The sequence below is a fragment of the Cavia porcellus genome, unplaced genomic scaffold, assembly GCF_034190915.1.
Source record: "Cavia porcellus strain 051 isolate PalLab524CR breed Dunkin Hartley unplaced genomic scaffold, mCavPor4.1 scaffold_1, whole genome shotgun sequence".
In the NCBI taxonomy this organism is placed as follows: domain Eukaryota; kingdom Metazoa; phylum Chordata; class Mammalia; order Rodentia; family Caviidae; genus Cavia; species Cavia porcellus.
In genome coordinates, this window is record NW_026947484.1 from 132,409,066 (window position 1) to 132,428,834 (window position 19,769).

The 19,769-nt window shown below is 38.8% G+C and overlaps 1 long non-coding RNA gene across 1 annotated transcript in view; it reads right to left on the minus strand.

Annotated features, from left to right (window-relative positions):
* Positions 1–14,323, minus strand: part of LOC134477568 (uncharacterized) — a 28,548-nt gene extending 14,225 nt beyond the window's left edge. Inside the window, exon 1 of the long non-coding RNA XR_010049580.1 lies at positions 14,166–14,323. This is a non-coding gene — a long non-coding RNA (uncharacterized LOC134477568). The remainder of the gene's footprint in view (positions 1–14,165) is intronic.
* Between the last annotated feature and the right edge of the window lie 5,446 nt (positions 14,324–19,769).

The following is a 19,769-nucleotide window of genomic DNA, read 5'->3' on the forward strand; positions in this document are numbered from 1 at the left end:
ATTGGGCCAGGGAATTAGCTCAGTGGCACAAGTGCCTGCCTGGCAAGTGCGAGGTCATAAGTTCAATCCCTAGTACAAAAAAAGTGTTCAGAGGTGGGACCTAGAAAGGTGACAGAAACATGATGGCACCAATCTCATAAATGAGTCAATTCCTTGATGAATTCATAGCTTAATGGGCTACCAGGGGATGCCCAGTTTGAGGAAGTAGGTTGCTGGGATGTTCCTTTAAAGGGCATATCATTCCCCAGAGCCTTTTATTTCTCTCTGGCTCTCTCCTTCCCTTTCTCTGATTCTTGGTTGCCACGTGGTGAGCAGCTTCCTCCACCACACCCTTCCACCCTGTTGTTTCTACCTTGGAGTCAGTTATCCACAGATCCAAATCTCTGAAATCAGGAGCCCAAGTAACCATTTTTTCCTTTAACTGTGTATGTCAGATATTATATCCCAGCAACAGAAAGGTGACCAATACATTATGTTAGCCCATGAAAGCCTTGTGTTTTGCTTGAAAATTTCCTCTAATCCTAAGAGATACAATACACTGTGATTTTTACAATAATGGTTTTTTTATGATTTGTTCTTGAAGTGTCTCTGTCAAGAATACCTGTAAACTAATGCATCTGATTTCTAGGCAAGGCCTAGACTAGAAGAAAGGGTAGATGCAGATGAGTGACAGGAAAGACACAACAAAGGGGTAAAATAGAAATACATGAAACAGAGGAAAGTTATTATTCACCAGTCCCAGAGAGGTTGGAGGTGCTAACTAGGGAGCAGGATAGAAATCAGGTAGGTGCTAACTAGGGGACTGATATGGCAGGGTGTTCAACTGTAGATAAGAAGTGAAAAAAAGAGAGATAAAAGACCTGTGGACACTTTATTAAGGTTTGTGACACTATCCTCTAGGTTTCCTCATGGGATTGTGGAGTGGTGAATTTAAAGAAAACACATAGAGGTGTGAACTTGATTGCATGACTCTGTATTGAGTTGTGTCTTGTATCTTGATCAGCAGCTGTAGGATGTGTTGAGTTTTAGGTAGTGAAATGAAGAACAAGCAGGAGGTTCTGTAAGCAACTACACAAGTTCTAAGTAACAGAGTAACAAAGGTAACAGAGTATGACTGGGGCTCAAATGACTTATGTCAGGCCTAAATGCCAAGGTAGTGACTATTTTAAACAAATTTACTAGCTAAAATTCAAACCCAAGACTGTCATGCTGTAGAGCACAGTTTTCAACTGCTATAATATCTGCTTCTTATCCAAACTTTGTTATTTTCCCAATAAAATAGGACAAAGCCTTAATGTTGGATGGGTAGGAAGGAAAGAACAACACAAGCAGCTAAAAGCTATCCCATCCCCAACACCCCAATAAACAATATTAACTAGGTTTTCAGGGATGCACGTGTCATAAGGGCCTTTCCCACTGTCCCACTTTCAAGAAAGATGGGTCTCTCCACAGATGACATGACAGCTACTTCTGCAGCTACTTGTCCTTGGAGCAGGAGAAAGGAAAGGAATGCAAGAACTCAGCTCATTTCCTTAGTTAAGCAGTGATTGGAAGATGAGTTATCTGACCTGTTAATCCTTCTGAGGACTGAGTGTTGACCAATTGCATGGTTGACAATGCCTTTTTTTGTGCATGCTGAGGCTTTTTTCAGCACCTTGGAGAGGGCCCTACCTTTCAAGTATCAGGAGACAGCGCAGTGAGGGTCTTACTTTCCTTGATGCTTTTTTTTTTTTTTTCCTTTCCTGGTCATAGCCTGCACATTATACTCTATTCTTGGAAAGAAGGGAGAACTTGGAGCCTGAGAACCAGATGTTGGCAGCTGAGAGACTTGTTCAGCCTATGTAGGGAATTGTCCTACCCTCTTTCACCCAGTCACTGAGGTCACATAGCAGGTTTCAGAATTTGTGCAGAGCACCTCTACAGAGAAGATGGAGATGAAGGAGAACTCTGTTTGGCATGTGCTAGGAGCTCCAAATTATTATTTATTGAGTGACTCCGTTCTGTCTTGGGTATGTGTCACCAATAATTGTGTCTACATCCTGTGAGGATTAGTTTGTAAAGTACATGACAAAATGCCAAAATATAAAATGTGCTTAAACAACATTAGCTATAATCCTAGGAACAATCCCCAGAATGTGAACAAAGATGTTTATCATAGCATTGTTTATAATATAAACATAAAAATAACCTAATATTTAACAACATGGTAATCCATACAATAGAATAAAATAACATGAAAAAATGTTTCCAAGGTGCCTTTGTGATTGGATGATATTGGCTGAGGCTTTTACCTATGGGAATTAGTGCAGTTTAAGGCTGTCACAGAGAACTACTAAAAGCAATTAAATATTTCAGAGATCTTATGCTTAATCTTGAGACTCCCATACTGATAGACTTGACAAAAGTTAAACTAATTTAGTAACTTTTAATCATGAAGATATAAAATAAAGGCACTTTTTAGGGAAAACAGTATTTGCAATAAAGTTTATGTACATTTTTTCTCACCATGGAAGAAAATGTGGAGACAATGCAGCATATCATCATCTTCAAGCCAAAGAGAGGTGTCCCAAGAGAATGGTTTATAAATGTTGGAGGTGCATCCAAAAGGGAGAGCCAGGTTCTGCCATAGGCAGGGACAGTACACTGCAGAGGAGGTTTTGTGGTATGGCCAGGACCTCGAGTGCTATCGAGATATCTCCTGTACTCCTTGGCTACATAGTAAGGCCACAGAGGGTATATGAGCTTGGCAGAGATGGAGTAAGATTTGTGGAGTCACATACGCATCCAGACCCAATGACTAAAAGCTAGAATAGTGATAATGATCAACAGGAAGGGGAGACGATGTGTTAAGGACTGGCACATAGGGTTTTCAATTGTTTTTTTTTTAAATTTTGATCTTTTTATCCTTTGTATATCCTTATACAGAGCAATGTAGGGCTAGGGAACAGGTGAGAAGGAGCAGACCATGGTTTCTTTCCCATATTTACTTTCTACTATAATCTGCTATAATCTTTTCTACTATAATCTTAGGAGTAAGAGAAGAGCTGAGGAGACTTTTGAATCAATCTAATAGGAGATTAAAATTTTTTTTACCAGTACTGGGGATCAAAACTCATGACCACACACTTGCAAGGCAGGTGTTTATGCTGCTGAGCTAAATCCTCAGCCCCAGCAGATTAAATTTTTAACGTGAAGGACCATTAATAAACAAAACGAGACCATTTTAATAATTGAATGTGACTGAGAAGTTACAGAATTGGATTGAATTCTTGTCAGGAGTACATTTTCCCCACTGAGAGAAGGAGATTTGACATGGGACAGTAGTAGGCAACTGCTGCAAAAGTAAAGATATTCCATGTTCACACATCAATGAGTTTAAGTCACTATAAGCAAACTTGTTACATCCATGATATAATGTAAAGTATAAAATTCAAGACATAAAACTCTATATATGATATGTTTTCATTTTGAAAAATATACAAAAGACTAAAAAAAGTATACCAGAATTATATGAGTAGATAAAATGATGAGTAATTATAGTTTTATTCTTTATGCTTTTCTGTATTTCCCAAATTTCCTCAGTGGGTATATACCAATTTTATAAACAGGAAACAATAGTAAAGGAAATTTTACTTTTCTATCTGTTTATTTTCCTAAAACCTCTCTTTTTGAGGCAGTCTCCCCATCATTTGTGGCTGCTCTCTTGCTAAAGTCCCCTTCAAGGACAGGGAAAGAAGTCCTATTTTGGGGTGAAATCAAGCATTGTTCTAACCAAAATTCTATTTCAGATGCTGACTTCAGTATATCCTCGGTGTATTGACTCACAGTATCACAGAGGCCAAAGTCTGAGCTCAAAATTCCATGGCCTTTCCACTGGAGTATCTGAAAAATTTTAAAGGACCCATGTTCTCAGGGGCAACTGATTACTGTGTCAACTGCAATTGGTTTTCCTAGGGCCAGAGGAGCAAAATAGCAAGTGCTTGTAGTACATCATGAGAAGCCTGGTGGGATTTAATCCATATAAATAACCCACACAGTGTCAGATCCAATTTTTCATTCCTTGATATAGAACTATGCATGGAACAAGCTTAGAGAAACCAGATTTTTCCAAAGCACAGCGATTTGCCTCAAGATAAAAATTAAATGAAGTGCTCTACAGAAAGCCACTGGTCCAATACCTGAATGACAGATCCAAAGGTGCTCAGGTGCACTTAAAGGTCCAGAGCCAACCAATTGCCAATGGCTTTGAGAAATGGGTGGGAGAAAATCATGGTCATCAGAGTTTGGGAGTAAGCAACTAAATAAAGCCATATTGTTTGCTAACAACTTTACATATCTCCAAGTATTTATGCTATATTATATCCATGTGTACATCAACAAGGTCTTTAAAGAAGCAAGATGAGCAGGATGCCAGGAAGAGAAATTTTCAAAATTCTGGTCTGAAACTCCAGAAAACTGTCTGAGTACCCTGTTTTACTTCTAGAAGAAGCAACTGAACATTCAGAGGCACACACACACACACAGAGAGAGAGAGAGAGAGAGAGAGAGAGAGAGAGAGAGAGAGAGAGAAGACCAAAATATTTCTCATCATCATATCAAACCTCCTTTATGACTAATTTTTCCTGAAACTTGGCAAATGAAGGTCACTGGGGTCATCTACAACTGGGTGTAAACAGAGAACTTTTGGTCCCTGAGAACCTTTGCACACACTGCCAGAGCCCTTATTCTACCATCTCAAGAGTCAAACCCTTGACTACAACTAAAAGGGAAGTCTGTAACCATGTCAATTAGAGAGAAAACACAATTGCTTCCAGTTACATTAGGTGCAAGTGACTAACCTAATTTCAGATCCCATGCTGAGGTGAGTTTTCATGCTAGAAGAGGTCACATGTCTGAAGAAGAAAAGATGTATTTGCCAAGTGAAAAAAGGAAGGAAGGAAGGAGGGAGGGAGGGAGGGAAGGAAGGAAGGAAGGAAGGAAGGAAGGAAGGAAGGAAGGAAGGAAGGAAGAAAATGAAACTGCAGGGAAGGGTAGCAATGTCAATCTGACTTCACCATCTGACATGGAACTGGTTTTAAGGATGCTGTATAAACACTCTACCTCTTTGGGAGGGAAATCAATATAAATTGATAAATTGTGGTTGTGCCTAACTCATCTTTTCATATGTGATCTGGATTTGATCTGCAGATAGATGCTCCACTAGTATGGGAGAGGCACAAAGGCAGGAGATGTCTACAATAATTACCTGCTCATGAACTGTCTGGCTGCCCCGTTGGCCTATCAGATAGCATGTTTACAGCTAATTTATAAGTGACTCATGCAGAAGAATAGGAAAGAATCAAAAGATATCAGATAAGCGTATCTATCTATACAACTATACAACTGTAGTTTTATTGATTCTTTCCTTTTGAAGCACTTTCCCAATATTGGCAATGCCGCCTTCATATCACCTCCAAGTATCATCCATATGCTTTGACCACAGTATATATGGGCAAGTAGCCAGAGACTGGAAAGCTTTTATTTCCATCACAATAATGCCGAAAGGAGAAAGCAGAAAGGTGATTTCACTCAATTGTCTTATGTTTACCTCAGAAGATCAATTTCTTTTCCTTTCCTGCTTTTACAATGTTTGCTCTTACAATCCTGTCAATGGCCTTACTCTATTCTACATCCTTTGGAAGAAGGCTGTCCTTCCTGCTGTCTAGAACCACAGCTCTTTCTTGACCTGGAACTTATCCCAATCCATACCACCCTTGCAACCTCAGGGACCAAAACTTTATTCTTTCAAATTTCCCTTCATTCATGTATCTTGGCCTTTTCTTTTAATACTAGCTCCGTCCTACATTTACATAAACATGTTCAAGTATCTCATACACTACAATAAACCAAAAAAACCCTCCCTTGATTTGACTTTCTCTACTTCTCTATACAATTCAACTTTAAAAAAAAAAGAAGAAGAAGAAGAAGACTCCAAATGCCACCTCTATTTTCTTACCTCTCACTGACTTCTCAACCTGCCTCATTTTGGCTTCCACCTACTAGTTTTCCACTGTGACCATTCCCATCAATAGATTCTTATATTTCCTGAGACTCTTCCAAGCCCATAAACTTGCTTTGCTTTTCATGTTCAACTCTGATGACCATGTCTCTTCTTGAACTGTGGCTTGACTTTTTTGACTTGATGCTGTATTTGCTTTCCTTGACTATTCTGGACACTCCTCCTTGATCTCTCACACAAGCTTCTCCTTATCTTCTTGCCTTTTGAATGTTGATGGCCCCCAGTGCATGGTCTAGATCTCTGTCTTTGACCACTGTCATTCTCCTTGGAGGAGATAATCTTTTAAACTGATTCAGTTACTATTCTTGTGACAGTTTCCTTTTCTGAATCTCTTTTCTAAACCTTCTCCTTATTTCCAACCTTATGCATCTTTGTTGGATAGCTGAGTTTGGATATATCCACATATAATCAGTTTAAGTAAGAACTTCAAATTTAACACATCCAAAATTGAACTCTTCTTTTTCTCCTAGGGCCTGAAAAATGTAAAAATCTTCTTAAGAAGTTCTTATTGTCTCCCTTTAAACTTCAAGATAAGGAACAAATTCCTACTTCCCAAAGTATCTATCATCAAAAGTGTTCAATGGGAAAGAGAACATCGCAGGAAAAGGGAGGGAAGGGAGAAAATAAAGATAAAAAAAATACAAGGAAAACAATGGCTATACAATTTTATGAAGGGAGAGGGAAAGAAGAATTGAAGGGAAAGGGGATATAGGTACAAATTCCACAGGATGAATATAATCATTGTGTATGTCAAGTGTGAACCAATAAAATTAATTTTAAAATTAGTTAAACCTAAAAAAGAATAAACCTCTTAGTGTGTCTATAAGGTACTTTATGGAATTATGGTTAGTTTCTGCCTACCTCATCTGGAAATTGTCTGACCCTCCTACTGCCCATTCTGAAACATCTTCCCTCAATTCTTCCTTAACAAGACAGGACTTCTCATGGTTCTGTGACTGTTCCATGCTATTGTGGTTTTTTTGCTCCATGTATTCTCTGTCTAGAATGTCTTCTATATCATTTCTGTTTTCTGTTTTCAAAATTCTAATAAAGCATCCATCTTTGAGCACTCTGCCTTGTATTAGAGAGATGAATCTTTGTTCAGCTTCTAAATCTTAGATACACTTAGACTATTTTGCGTATTTTAGTTTGAGGTTCTAATTTTAATTACATATCTGTCTTTCTGGCTAATATGTTGGATGCTTTATGGGTTAAGTTTTACCTTATTAGTCTCCATATTTCTTGAATTTTTATCTGACTTCTAATATTCAGTAAATGCTTTCAGACTAAACTGACATTTTCCTACTTCAGAGATTGAGGACTGAAAGAGCCAAAAGTTGTGAATATTCTTTAAGAATGATAAATATCTAAAATGTTTATAATTATTGTTGAAAGTGACAACCAGTAGCGTCTTTCCATCTTAGTCTTCTTCCTTTCTAATCTTAGTTCTCCTCAACTCATGGGTAGTTCAAACTGCCAAAACATGGAAGAACTCACAGAAAGATGGAAGAATAATGCTTGGTAAAGTTCACATTTGTTAAGAATTTATTCCCAATTGAGTAAGTTTGGAAAATTAACAGCATGGTAATTCTGGAATAATAGCTCAGAGATGATGGCTCTCACTCATGCCAATCAGTATCAAGGTCATCAACATCCGTAGAGAGGCAAACAGAAGTTCCTAGTTTTGAACATTTCTGGATCAACGGACAGAAGTGTCAGATTTACTAGAAGACCACTGAACAGCTTGGAGGAATTTCTAGTGTGTAGGAAAAGTCACTATGTGAGTAACGTTTAACAAACACAGTGTGGACTGGGGATACATGTCAGTGATAAAACATTCACCTAGCATGAGCAAGGCCCTGAGTTCAATACCAGCATGAGAGAGACAGACAGAGAGAGAAACAATGTGAATGTGTGAATGGAAGCCAGAAGCTTCCCCTCTGTGGTTTAGGGTGCTGACAGAGATGTCAGGCTGACCACGGAAAGAAAAACTAAATCTTTAAACTAAAACAGAAACTTAAGACAGTGGTGCTCGTGGGTTGCATGGGCTTTTGCCTGGATAAGCAGATTCATAATACTTACGTCCTTAGTTTGTGTGGGAGATGAAACCCAAATCTTTAATGGTTTGGTGTATGCTTTGCTACCACAAACCTATGCTGCTCAGACTTCTACCAATATTCCAAACTGTACCCTGAAAACTCTTTAAGCACTTCAAACACAATGGATCCCAACTGATCTTATCAGCCATTTCTATCACCTCCCGTTTACCAAAATCTCAATTTCTTTCTATTTTCCCGTTTCTGTTATCCTAGACTCATCTTTACTTCTTCTTTCTCTGTATACAAATACCCACTGTCAGGGCCTTTGCTTAGACCATCATTGCTGAGATTTCTGCAAAGCCTACTAGCTTCCTAGCATCTCAGCTTCTCTACCCGGCATTACTTATGATCATTTTCCTCCCCACCATAAAAACTTTCAAAGGTTTCCCAACTCATGCACTATAAATCCAGTCTCTTCGTTCTCTAATATTCATGATTAATTTTTGCTTTTGCTCAAACCCGAGGCCTTGAATATGATAGGTAAGTACTCTACTATTGAGATACATTCCCAATCCTTATGATTCATTCTTTCATATACCCTCTGATAACTAAGGATTTTTTATTTGATCACAATTTACATTTCCATTTTTATTGCTTCTGATTACCCCACACAAGTTGCTTTATAAAATACCAAATATTTTTACTGCATCATTATTGTCATGCTGTCTCTTAGTTTTGAAAAACTTGTCTTCAAAATGCGCACATCCTTCATAGTCAGTCGCAAGTATAATTTGATGTTCTTCCTTGCCCCTAACCTAGACTATCATGATGTCTCTGTTGAGACCCTACTGACTTGCTCCAGTCAGTTCAATACTAGACTACAGTTACGTTGTGAGAAAATACTGCATCTTACCATATTAACATTCCCACCATCTTAAGGAAGTGTCATGCTCACAGAAGACTAAGGAAGTGAATGAGGTCCTAAAATAATAGAGTCTTGGATCTTTAAAGGGCATATCCCACCTTGGATCAAGATTCTTTCTGAAGTGCAATCTCCAGTGTCAGTCACTAGGAGCTTCACTGGTTTTCCACCTGTCTTGCCTCACCTGCAGAGACCCAGAAGTAAATTTAAATTGGGAAAAGGGCAGGATTAGATACGACCATGAAATTTTCTTAGAATAGATGAATTAGGAATGAATTGGGAAAGAAAACAAGGTCATATTTTAGTTGGGGTGGAGAAAGAAGGGAAGGCATTTAAGGAAAAGTGTGGCAGATGAGTGAATACGGAGAGCAGAAAAAGTGGTATGTTTGTGACGGAGGACAGGGAAGAGAATCTCCCTGGGATGGAAGTAAGGACCAATGAGGATGTTAAGACAGGAGTGGACAGGACTTTACACAGATGTTCTGAAGTTCTCTAATTAAACAAACCAGAAGATTCCTTCTCTTAGGCAGGTTAATAGGTTTGGGGGTGCTGGTCTTCTTCTAGAAATGATTTCTAGGTTCTACTTATCTTAAAAAAATAATTTTTGGACAAAATAAATGCAAAAGGTAGCAAGATTTTACATTTATTAAAGGTTAAAAAAGAAATATGCTCTGCAGAGCAAATATGGGTCAATTAAAAATAGGAAAAGAAGTACACTCCACAGGGTGTAGGGAGAACATGAAAGAGAGAATACAATGGCTCTGAGCTCAGTGGTGGATGTCTTTTTGTATCTCCCACTCCTCAGGCTGAGACTGAGTCTGGGCTGTCCTATCAAAAACATTCTCAAATTCTTGTAAGAACTGAAGATAGCACTCTTTCATTGGTTTCACCTGCAGGGCACTGGAAACTGTACTGCACATGTGCTCTGTAATTTTCTAATTAATATGTCATACCCACTTCCTTGGCCAGTTTGTCATGTCCTAATCTCCTGCCTCAGGTCTACCACTCATCTTAATCCCAAAGAAGGAGACTGTCAAGGTATGAGTTTGCAGTATTAACTCTATTACCTTCTATTTAAGAAGGAAGGGGGGGATTTAACCATTCTGTCTCAGTTTCTTCATCTTTAAAATATTGACAATATTAGTGCCTTTATCTATAGGGTTATTATACAATTAAATAAGCAAAGCAACCACAATTGTGTCTAAATTACACAAATTATTTTGTTATTCCATAAGAAACACCAAGACCAGGGTCCAACACACTGCATTATAAAAGTGATTGAAACAGATAAATCTCAGAACTTGGGAGACCTAGATCACTTTACACTTTTAACAAAGTTTTACAGAACAGTACCAGATCCAGGAGAATGGCAATGCTGTAGATGCTCCTAGGATTGGACAAACAGCTCCTGAGATTCTCACGTCCAATATCCAGACAAACAATGAGGCCTGATCTGAGCAGGACACTAAGGGAGGCATCTGGACCAAAGCTGTGCCCAGACAGTGGGACAAAACTCATTAGCAGAGAATGATGTCAGCTCAGGGAAAAGAAATGGGGCAGAGCTAGGGTCGTGTCTCTCCCCACCCCTCATCCACACAGGGTGCTTGGAAAGGCACTGAATTGGAGCCTCATTAGCAAAAGAAAGCTGACTTCAGAACCAGTACAACCCTATGCTACCCTAGAAATGTTTTGAGAAAGTCAATAAACAGGTATTTGGGGAGGCTTTTAAAAAATCCCTATGAATACATTCTTAGCCAAGAATATAAGTTGAGAGGAAGGAGCTGCCAACTTGTGAAAGGGGCTGAGTATTAGGAAGTGAGTATTACAGCCCCCTCTGGGAGAGACGACTGACACAGCAAAGAAACTTAATGAGACTCAATATCCTGCTTCCTCTCATTGCTCCTTTGCAGGGATTGAATCACAAATCTCCAGAGTTGGGGAGGTTATTTGATCAGGGGTAAAAAGCAAGGTGGTTCACAGCAAGTGTTTGTTAAGTTTTCTTTGAGCTTAAAAGGTCAGAAGGGGCCTTTCTTTGCAAAAACAAGAAAGAAGGGGAAAACAAAGCCCATATGGAGGTCCTACAAAGTTTTCCCTTCATTAGCTGTGCCTGAAAGCAGCCCCAGTGCTGACATAATACCATTAGCTCTTGTGAGTGTCCCTGAAAGGGGTGGGCTAGACCATCAGGGAAAAACAGGGCCAAGTTCAAGAGACAACATATCTCACTACCATGGGCTGGAAAAGAGCTGTTCTTTTTCTATTTCCAGGGAAGGGAGGGAAGCTGTGATAAAAACTTATCTAGGTAGTTTGGGGGTGAAGTGAGGCAGAGAGTAACATGATTCATCTGCCTTCTGCGTGCCAAATACCGAGGTAGGCACAATGCATAAATTATTTCTTAAGACTGCTAAGATAAGATTCTAACCTTAGCTGAATCAATACATGACTAATTGCGAAAGAATAAAGAGAGACACTGAGGGAAGATAAAGCAGAGAAGAAGGAAGGAGGGAAGGAAGGGAAGAAAGAGGGAAAGAATGAAGGAAGGAAGGAAGGAAGGAAGGATTAATATTTAGTCAAACAGTATTCATATCCCAGGTCTCAATTTCTGACAAGCTAAGACTTCAGTTTCCTCTCCTATGAAACAAGGTGGCTGCTAGGTGAATAGGAAAGTTCCTAGCATACTTTTGGTACAGCAAATGTTTATTTATTTTTAAATTGCCCCAAATGTAGCAGTGTAGAGGTGGTGAGAAAATGGATTTAGGATTTGCAGACCTGAATTCGAGTTTAACTTTGCCACTTGTAGTCACTAACTGCATGACTTTGTACAAATTATTCAGCCTCTTGGCTTAGAATAAACAATCTATCAAAAAGCATCGCTGTGAAGGTAAAATGAAATAATATCTGTAAAATGCTTTGCAAAATGCCCTGCCCTTTGAAAACTCTATGTAAATAGTAGTTATTAATACCAGCTACTTGGTGGAAGGGCTTTGGGCTTTGGGGATGGGAGGGCATAGAGAGCAGTTAGTATCCTGGGCATTCCCCGCCCCCCCCCCCCAGTACTGGGGGTCAAACTCCGACCTTGGGCTTTCCAGGCAGACATTTACATTTCTGAGCTAAATCTCCAGCTCCCCTCAGGTGTTTCAATACTTACATTTCAAAGACCTTACAGATTCCAAATATCTTAAGCTGATTTTGCATGAAAGTCCAATGATATAACTAGCCTGGCAGTTATAAAAGCAGAAGACCATCACCTACTTGAACTTTTACAGTGAAGCGGGTGGGGAAGTGAGTAAGCAAAGTGCTTCAGGGCTGCTTCTGAGGATTCTGTAGGTGTCCGCACAGGAGCCTGCTGATCTTCCCAGCTCCGGCAGAAATAGTATTTGGGGCTTTGGGAGGTCTGTTCCTACTTATGATACTGCAACTTCCAACTTGGAAAACACTGTTCACACACCACTCTCTGCAAGAAGAATATGTCAGCACTACAGAACACACACCAAATTGTTGTGCTGAATAAAGGAAAGCTGAACAGTCTCACTGTGCTGCAGACATGGTGGTATCATTGAGGAAGAACTAAAGGGAGGAGGAGACTAGGAGAAGGCAGCTGACTTTCCTGATCACCCAGGAGGACATTCTCCCGAGTCCTTGCTCTGTTTCCTTCTCTGTACTTGGAGAGCTGGAAAGTAGGGATGTTCCAAGATTTTGCAGACTTATCGTCCATCTTTAATGACAGTTTGAGTTTATTAAGTAGGTGCTGCATCTCCCCAGCAGATCTTGGAGAAGGCTGAAAGTTGATTAATGCTCCTGGGGCCAGGAGGAGCTTCTCTGTTTTGGCAACCACAATGAGAGAGAAATGAGGTTAAGTGGGCATCTGAAGGGCAGTAGAGAGGTGCAAAGTCAGCACCACAGGAACAGATTCCCATAGCCTTCTTGGTTTAAGGTCACACAAACAGAGTCAGCCAAGGGCTTTCTTGGTTTGTAGGGACTCAGCTGAATTTCATTATGTTTATTATCAATCCCTTTGATTGGCACAGTTTTGTTTTAGAAAACATCATTTGTAACAGTGAGTGGTTGTTGATTTACCTTCCAGTGATTTTTTTTTTAACTTGGATAAACTGAATTCTGAAAAGAGCTGACAGAATTTAACTCTCCCTAGGAATATCTACTGAGAGGCTAATTGAGAGTTGAATATATTTAGCATGGCTGTGAGAAGACTTGATATTGTGCTTCCATATCTCTACTTACTGTGTTGGATTTAGAAAAGTAAGTAACCTCATCTGTGCCTTGGTTTCTGTGTTTGTAAAACAGAGGAAAGGATGCCACTCAACTGGCATTCACAGATTTATTGATTGATATAACTACGTGCCAAGAATCATATTAGGTATTCTAGAAAGAATAAGATAACGTTCCTGCCCTCAAGGAGCTTCTAGTCTCATGTATTATTTGTATTGTTATAGGCAACTAAGATAGATAAAATTATTATAGACAGTCCGATAGGGCTGGACTGTTGAAGGAGCCAGTGCAGAAGACCAGATATCTTGCACTGCAGGGGAGACTCACCTCTCTGCTGTGGGCTAAACCTCAATACAAAAGGTGAAATGAATGTACCCAAATATTTCTTAAGGAGAAACATCAAGGACTGATTCTAAATACGTATGGCTCCCCTTGAGGAAGCCAGGAAGAGTAACTAACCCAACCCTCTATAGGAAAAGCCCCTGTTCTATATTCATGCTTGTTTGCTACCTGACTTGCTTCCCCATTTGATCCCAATTTAATCAATTTTACCTGAGCAATTATACTCATAATCGTATTGCTTGACCTTTTGTCCACCTCATGCCCGCCTTGCGATTTCCCATTTTTCCCCACCCTTGGACTTGACTTGTTTCATGGATTTGCTCTATAAAAATCCCTAGAAGAGGCAGGGTCCTTGGCAACCCACTTGGGACCACTTCTGTCTCTCTATAGGACAGAAACTTTCCTATAAATATATGTTCTGCTTTTAACCTCTGTTATTCATAAAATTCATTCTTTGATTTTAGGGAACACAAAGTCATACCAGACATCCAGCAGGATGGGAGTTTCTTTCCCCTATATCAGTATCAGACACTCTTAATATTACTTTAGGTCCTCTTAACCTCACTTGTCCTTATTTCACCTGTAATTATAGCTTCCACTTTTAGATGAGCTCCAACTGACCCCAGGCACAATCTGACAGTGTCTTCTCTCATTCACCGGGTGCACAGTTCTTGTCTCCCACCTCAAGGATTCCCTGTTGAAATTAAGGTGAAACTTAGGGTGAAACTTTGATCATTAAGTAATGAAATCTGTAGATAAAGTATTCCCCAGTTCTTTCCCTAGATAAATTTTGCTGAGATGCAATTTGTATGACATCTTGGAAGACTATTCTGTGAAGTCAAGTAATCAATCACACTTTGTCAGCTGACAGTTGATAACACAACCACATATTTCTCTGCTTCATCCCTTTGATCTTTCTTACTCCTGGGAGTGGCACTTCTTAATAACATTAAGTACACATGCTAAGTATTTCTCTGATGATTCCTGAATGGAATGTATGGCTATGTATCCATGTATGATCAGAGCACACCTTGATTTTTTAATAAACTGTTTACCATGGATCTGACACTGTTTGATAACAAGTTTTGACCAAGGGACATGAATTGGCATGGTTTTAGTTACTTTTCTATTGTGGCTAAATAAAATACCCAACTCCCAAAGTTAAGGAATGTTGTAGTCAGGGGTTGTTACACAGAGAACAACTCAGGTCAGGACATGGAGTTTATAATATTTTTATATTAATTAAAATTAATATAAAATTAAGTTAAGTTGACCACTAGTTATCAAACCATAACAATCCACCCCTGGTCAACTTAATAACCACACGCATTACCTTAACTATAGTCCTTAGTGGCAGATTTGTTACATTAATAAAACAATTACATATATTCACAGTTTTTTACACTTAATTCCTGCATCAAAACAAAAACATTTAAAAGGGTGACCAAGATTCAACTTTAAAACACAGTACTTTGACAAATCAACTGGGTTACAAACATATAAAACATTAAAATCACAGTAAAAGAACAATTACAATCACAGTCCTTGCTTCCCATTAACTTTAACATGGCATGGCAAGACTCAAATATAAGAATCTCCTGCAATTCAAATGTACTCTTGATTTTTCCATTATCCTATTCTTCTAAACAACCATGTTCTCTGTTTCATCTTTACAACCCACAGTTCCAATGGAGCCTTCTTCTTGGCCAAGTGTTTTAAATTACTCTACTGGCCCTTTGCTCTAAATTTCAAAATATATCTGGTCGAAAGTTCTCTAAAATAACCATCCATGCTACCATCCCAAAAGTAGACTGCACTGAAATTCTTCTGCCACCCAGGTAATATCTCTAAATACAAACAAGAAGACCAACTTTCATCTAAAGCACAATATACTACCTGGACTCCAGCAGACATTGTAGTCTTTCTCAACAGAAGCCTCCCAAGCTTCATCTTAATTGGCAGCGTTTCCATCAGTACTCCGATCTTCCAGGTTCCAACCAGAGTCTCAAAAGTATACAGCACACAGGGGCTGTCTCTTTGGCCAGTCTCTCAAATATTTTTAAATTAATTTCTAAGGCTCTCAAGTCACATGACCAGGCAACATAACAGCAATGGCCCCACTCCTCTGGTACCAATTTCTGTTGTAGTCAGGGGTTGTTACACAGAGAACAACTCAGGTCAGGACATGGAGTTTATAATATTTTTATAATGGTCACTGAAAGTTAACACAGGAGAATGCAGGAAATCTATCCGCAACACCAAAGACATAGATTGTTTAAGTCAAGAGCCTAAACCCCACGGCAATGTCCCACATGAGTCCAGATAAAAAACCCAGAGCTCAGGACAACGCCTCCACGAGTCCAACTGGAAGTCCAGGGCCCACAAGGACTCACGCCAGTCTCTTTTACGGATTCGTGCCAGAAGACCCAAGGGTCAGTGTTGGAAGCCAGAAAGTCCATGCCAGCAGGATGAAGGAGCTGTGCTAGTGGGATGAGGGTTCTACACTGGAGCTGAGAAGTCACACTCACAACAAAGAGCGGGGCTGTCCTGAAAGGAACCACAGCTGTCCTCAGCGACACGGAGGCCCCGAGCTCCTCCGACGACAAGCACAGTCGGGAACGTGCCAGGAAGCAGCGTGAGGAGTTCACCCTGGAGACCAGGCAGCACATGTCTTCCCCTCCGGAGCCAGGAAGCAATGCTCGATGTGAAGACCAAAGCTTCTCCAGGAGAACCAACAGCTCAGACAGCAACTCGTAGGAGAACTAACAATGCCTCCATAATGCCTCAATCCCTCTCCAAACCTCTCTTCTCCACCTATTTATCCTGGCAACCCTCCTCAGGTGGAGCATCTTCTCTCAATGCATGCTGATGTAATCCAGCTGGCGTTAAGTTGACCACTAGTTATCAAACTATAACAAGAGGAAAGGTTTATTTTGCTTACACTTGTGAAGGTTTTAGTTCATAATCGGCTGGCTCCAAGGCAGAGTGGCTTGACAGAAGAGAATAGTTTGTGGCAGAAGATTGTAGCAAAGCAACAAGGTGGGTAGGTGGGGAGTCGAAACTCTTTGTTTCCTACATTGTATACAGGTTACCTGCCATAGGGTAAATATAGTACCCATGCCATTAATCCTAGCCAGAACTATGCCAAACCAATCAGTGGAATAATGTACTAATCACACCCCTTAACCCCAGCATCACACATGCTAGATTCAGCCTAGTTTTATGGAGACCCTGTGGTTGACTAAAACTTGATTTTATGTTTTATAGGTGAGTCTGTTAAGAGTAGTTAGTACGTGTTCACCGTTTATCATCACTTTAAAGGAGTCACAACAGTAACTGGCAGGCTGTGCAGACAGTAGGACTGGTCTATACATTAACTGTACTGTACTCTTACCTGATCCCCTTTGACTAGCAAACTATGATCACAGGGAGATAGTATGGTGTGGGTAACAAAAAGTGGAATCTGTGATACAAAACTTGCACTCATGTCTGGAATATTATATTACTATTTATCCTGTACATAATATATTAAATTCAGTCAATTTTCCATTATGATGTATTTTTAAAATGCATCTTCTGAGATAGTTTTAGTTAAACATACTTCTAGATCCTAGAAGACTTTATAGTTTGATAAATAGTATAATACTTATGTGTAATTCATAGTTGAAATTCTCTTATAAATTTAAATTATAAAATGAATAAAAGTAATTTTTTTAAGGGAACAAAAGGAAATTTGCACTCAGATCCTGGATGTGGTGCTTACATGCTTCATGATTCTAAGCCTTGGCATCTGTGATGGCTAATTTCATATATAAATAACAAGATGACCAGTTTAAGCATTATTGTGGGGGTGTCTGTGAAGATGTTTCTGGGATTTTAACATTTGAACTGGTAGAACAAGTAAAGAAGATTGTCCTCCCCAGTGTGGGTGGGCCTCATCCATTCCATTGAAGATCTGAATAAAACAAAAGGCTATACAAAAGAGAATTCATGAAAGGTGGAATACAGAAGTTCATTCTCTACACCTTACTGTCATGGAAACTGACTCAGACTTGGACTCAGACTAGAACTTGTATCACTAGTTCTCCCAAATCTCAGGTGTTTGGAATTAAGTAAGACTCCTAAGTTCCCATCTGTGCCAACTACAGATCCTTAAATTTTCAGCCAATTCCTTAATATCTCTGTCTTTCTGTGTATATACATATATTTATATTTTTACATATATAGAACCATAAATAGAAACAATAGAAGAGGCAAAAATATATATCCAATCCACATTATATAATATAGATTTTATATATCATATGTAGTATAGATCTATTGATAATAATGTATATATGTTTTATTATCTAAAATATAAAGCATATATAAATACAGATGTTATATTATATAATGTTAATAAATAACTTATTGAAATAATATATAAATATTATATATAATATGTAAATATATAAAATATAATTATACATACATTATTCATGTTATGTAGTATGCATGATACTATATGTTATATATCACATATATTTATGACAGTGTATATTATATGCAGTGTAAAACAATATATACTATACATACACATATATTGATAATACATATTTATCTTTCTGAGAGTATTGGTTCTGTCTCTCTGAAGAGTTCAGATTAATATAATATCTTTGTGTATCAAGTGAGTATACATCAATACAGAAAGATCATTGTGAGGTACTTATAAGGGAACATCCTGAAAACAGATTTTAATTCTTATTTACTTATTTTTTAAAAAGTTTTGCTTAACTATGTTCACATATTGTACATTTCATTAATTTAAAGTGTGAAATCCAGTGGATTTTAGTTCATTCACCAAGTTGTGCAACCATCTTCACAATCATGGAAGCAGATTTTTAAACTGTGGAAACTTCATGCTCCTATCAATTGTAGTTATCGTTGCTTTCCATGTAGAGAGGGGAAAATGAAGAATGGATCCTTTTGCTTGCAGAAGGATTTGTTTTGCAACTCAGAGCACTGTGGGGACCTTTTCTGACATTTGACTTCAGGGCCAAGAGATTTGTCCTAAGTAGCTGGAATCAGCAGAAGTGAAAAGAATGTAGCAAACAAAGCTTTGGTCTAATATTTCATTTTAGCCAAAAATAACTTATATTCATAAAACATGTTAGCATTTCCAGAGTACATTTAACATAGTGCATCTCATTTTATTTTCACAACTCTGTGAGGCAAATATAGTTTCTCCCATTTTATAGGTAAAGAAACTAAGTAAAGGAGAGGTTATCATCTGGTCTGAGGCCTCACAGCATGAGAATACTGGGCATCTTAGTCCTGATTGGCATGCTTTTCTCAGTAAGACTTGCTAAGCTAAACTTGGCCTAACCCACCCTGTATTTTTTTAAAATTCCTGGATTTAGCTGCAGATATCATGGAAACAGGTTGGGAAGAAAACTGTCCTCTCAACTTTTCGCTAAGATCCTAGTGCATAGCCTGGGTGCGGTCTAACACCTTTGAGAAAATTACAAATAAATATCTGTTTCATGTCGTATTTAGGCCAAAATAGTAGTTCAGTATTTTCAGAAATAACCCTAAGTTAAAAAGAGATCAGCCAAAGTTCCAAGTCTCCTGACACCTAATATGTTGCCCATAGATACAGGATTAAGATGAACATACCCACTCCAACCCTATCGAAGTCACTGTAACCCTCATTCAGATGCAAAGATCTTTACAAGCACAAAACTTTTTGCCACTAGTTCTCTTCTTGAACTCTGACTGGGTCCTCAAAGTCACAAGAGAAAAGAGTGGTCCAATTAGAAAATTATCTCTCAGGAAAACAGACAAGGCAACATATGGAAAATGTAGCGAAATTTCTTTAGTGAGATTCTTTGGAGGGAGATGTGTAATTTACCAAATGCAGGGCAATATTTGCATCTGGCTAGTAAAGTAGGACACCATGGAGTAATTGAGACTGAATTGCAGAGACTTTGATTATGAGATTGGGTTTTCTGTAAGGCCACTCAGCTGACACAATCCACTTATATCTTTTCCAACGGGAACCAAAGTAGTTCACATTGGCTTAGATTTTCAGATGACTCTTCTTCATTAGCAGCCTCAGGATAGGATAGAATTAATAGCTAGATTTTAATGACATGTTTAGAATCATTTAATGGGACCTACACACATAATCTCCTTTCATCAGACC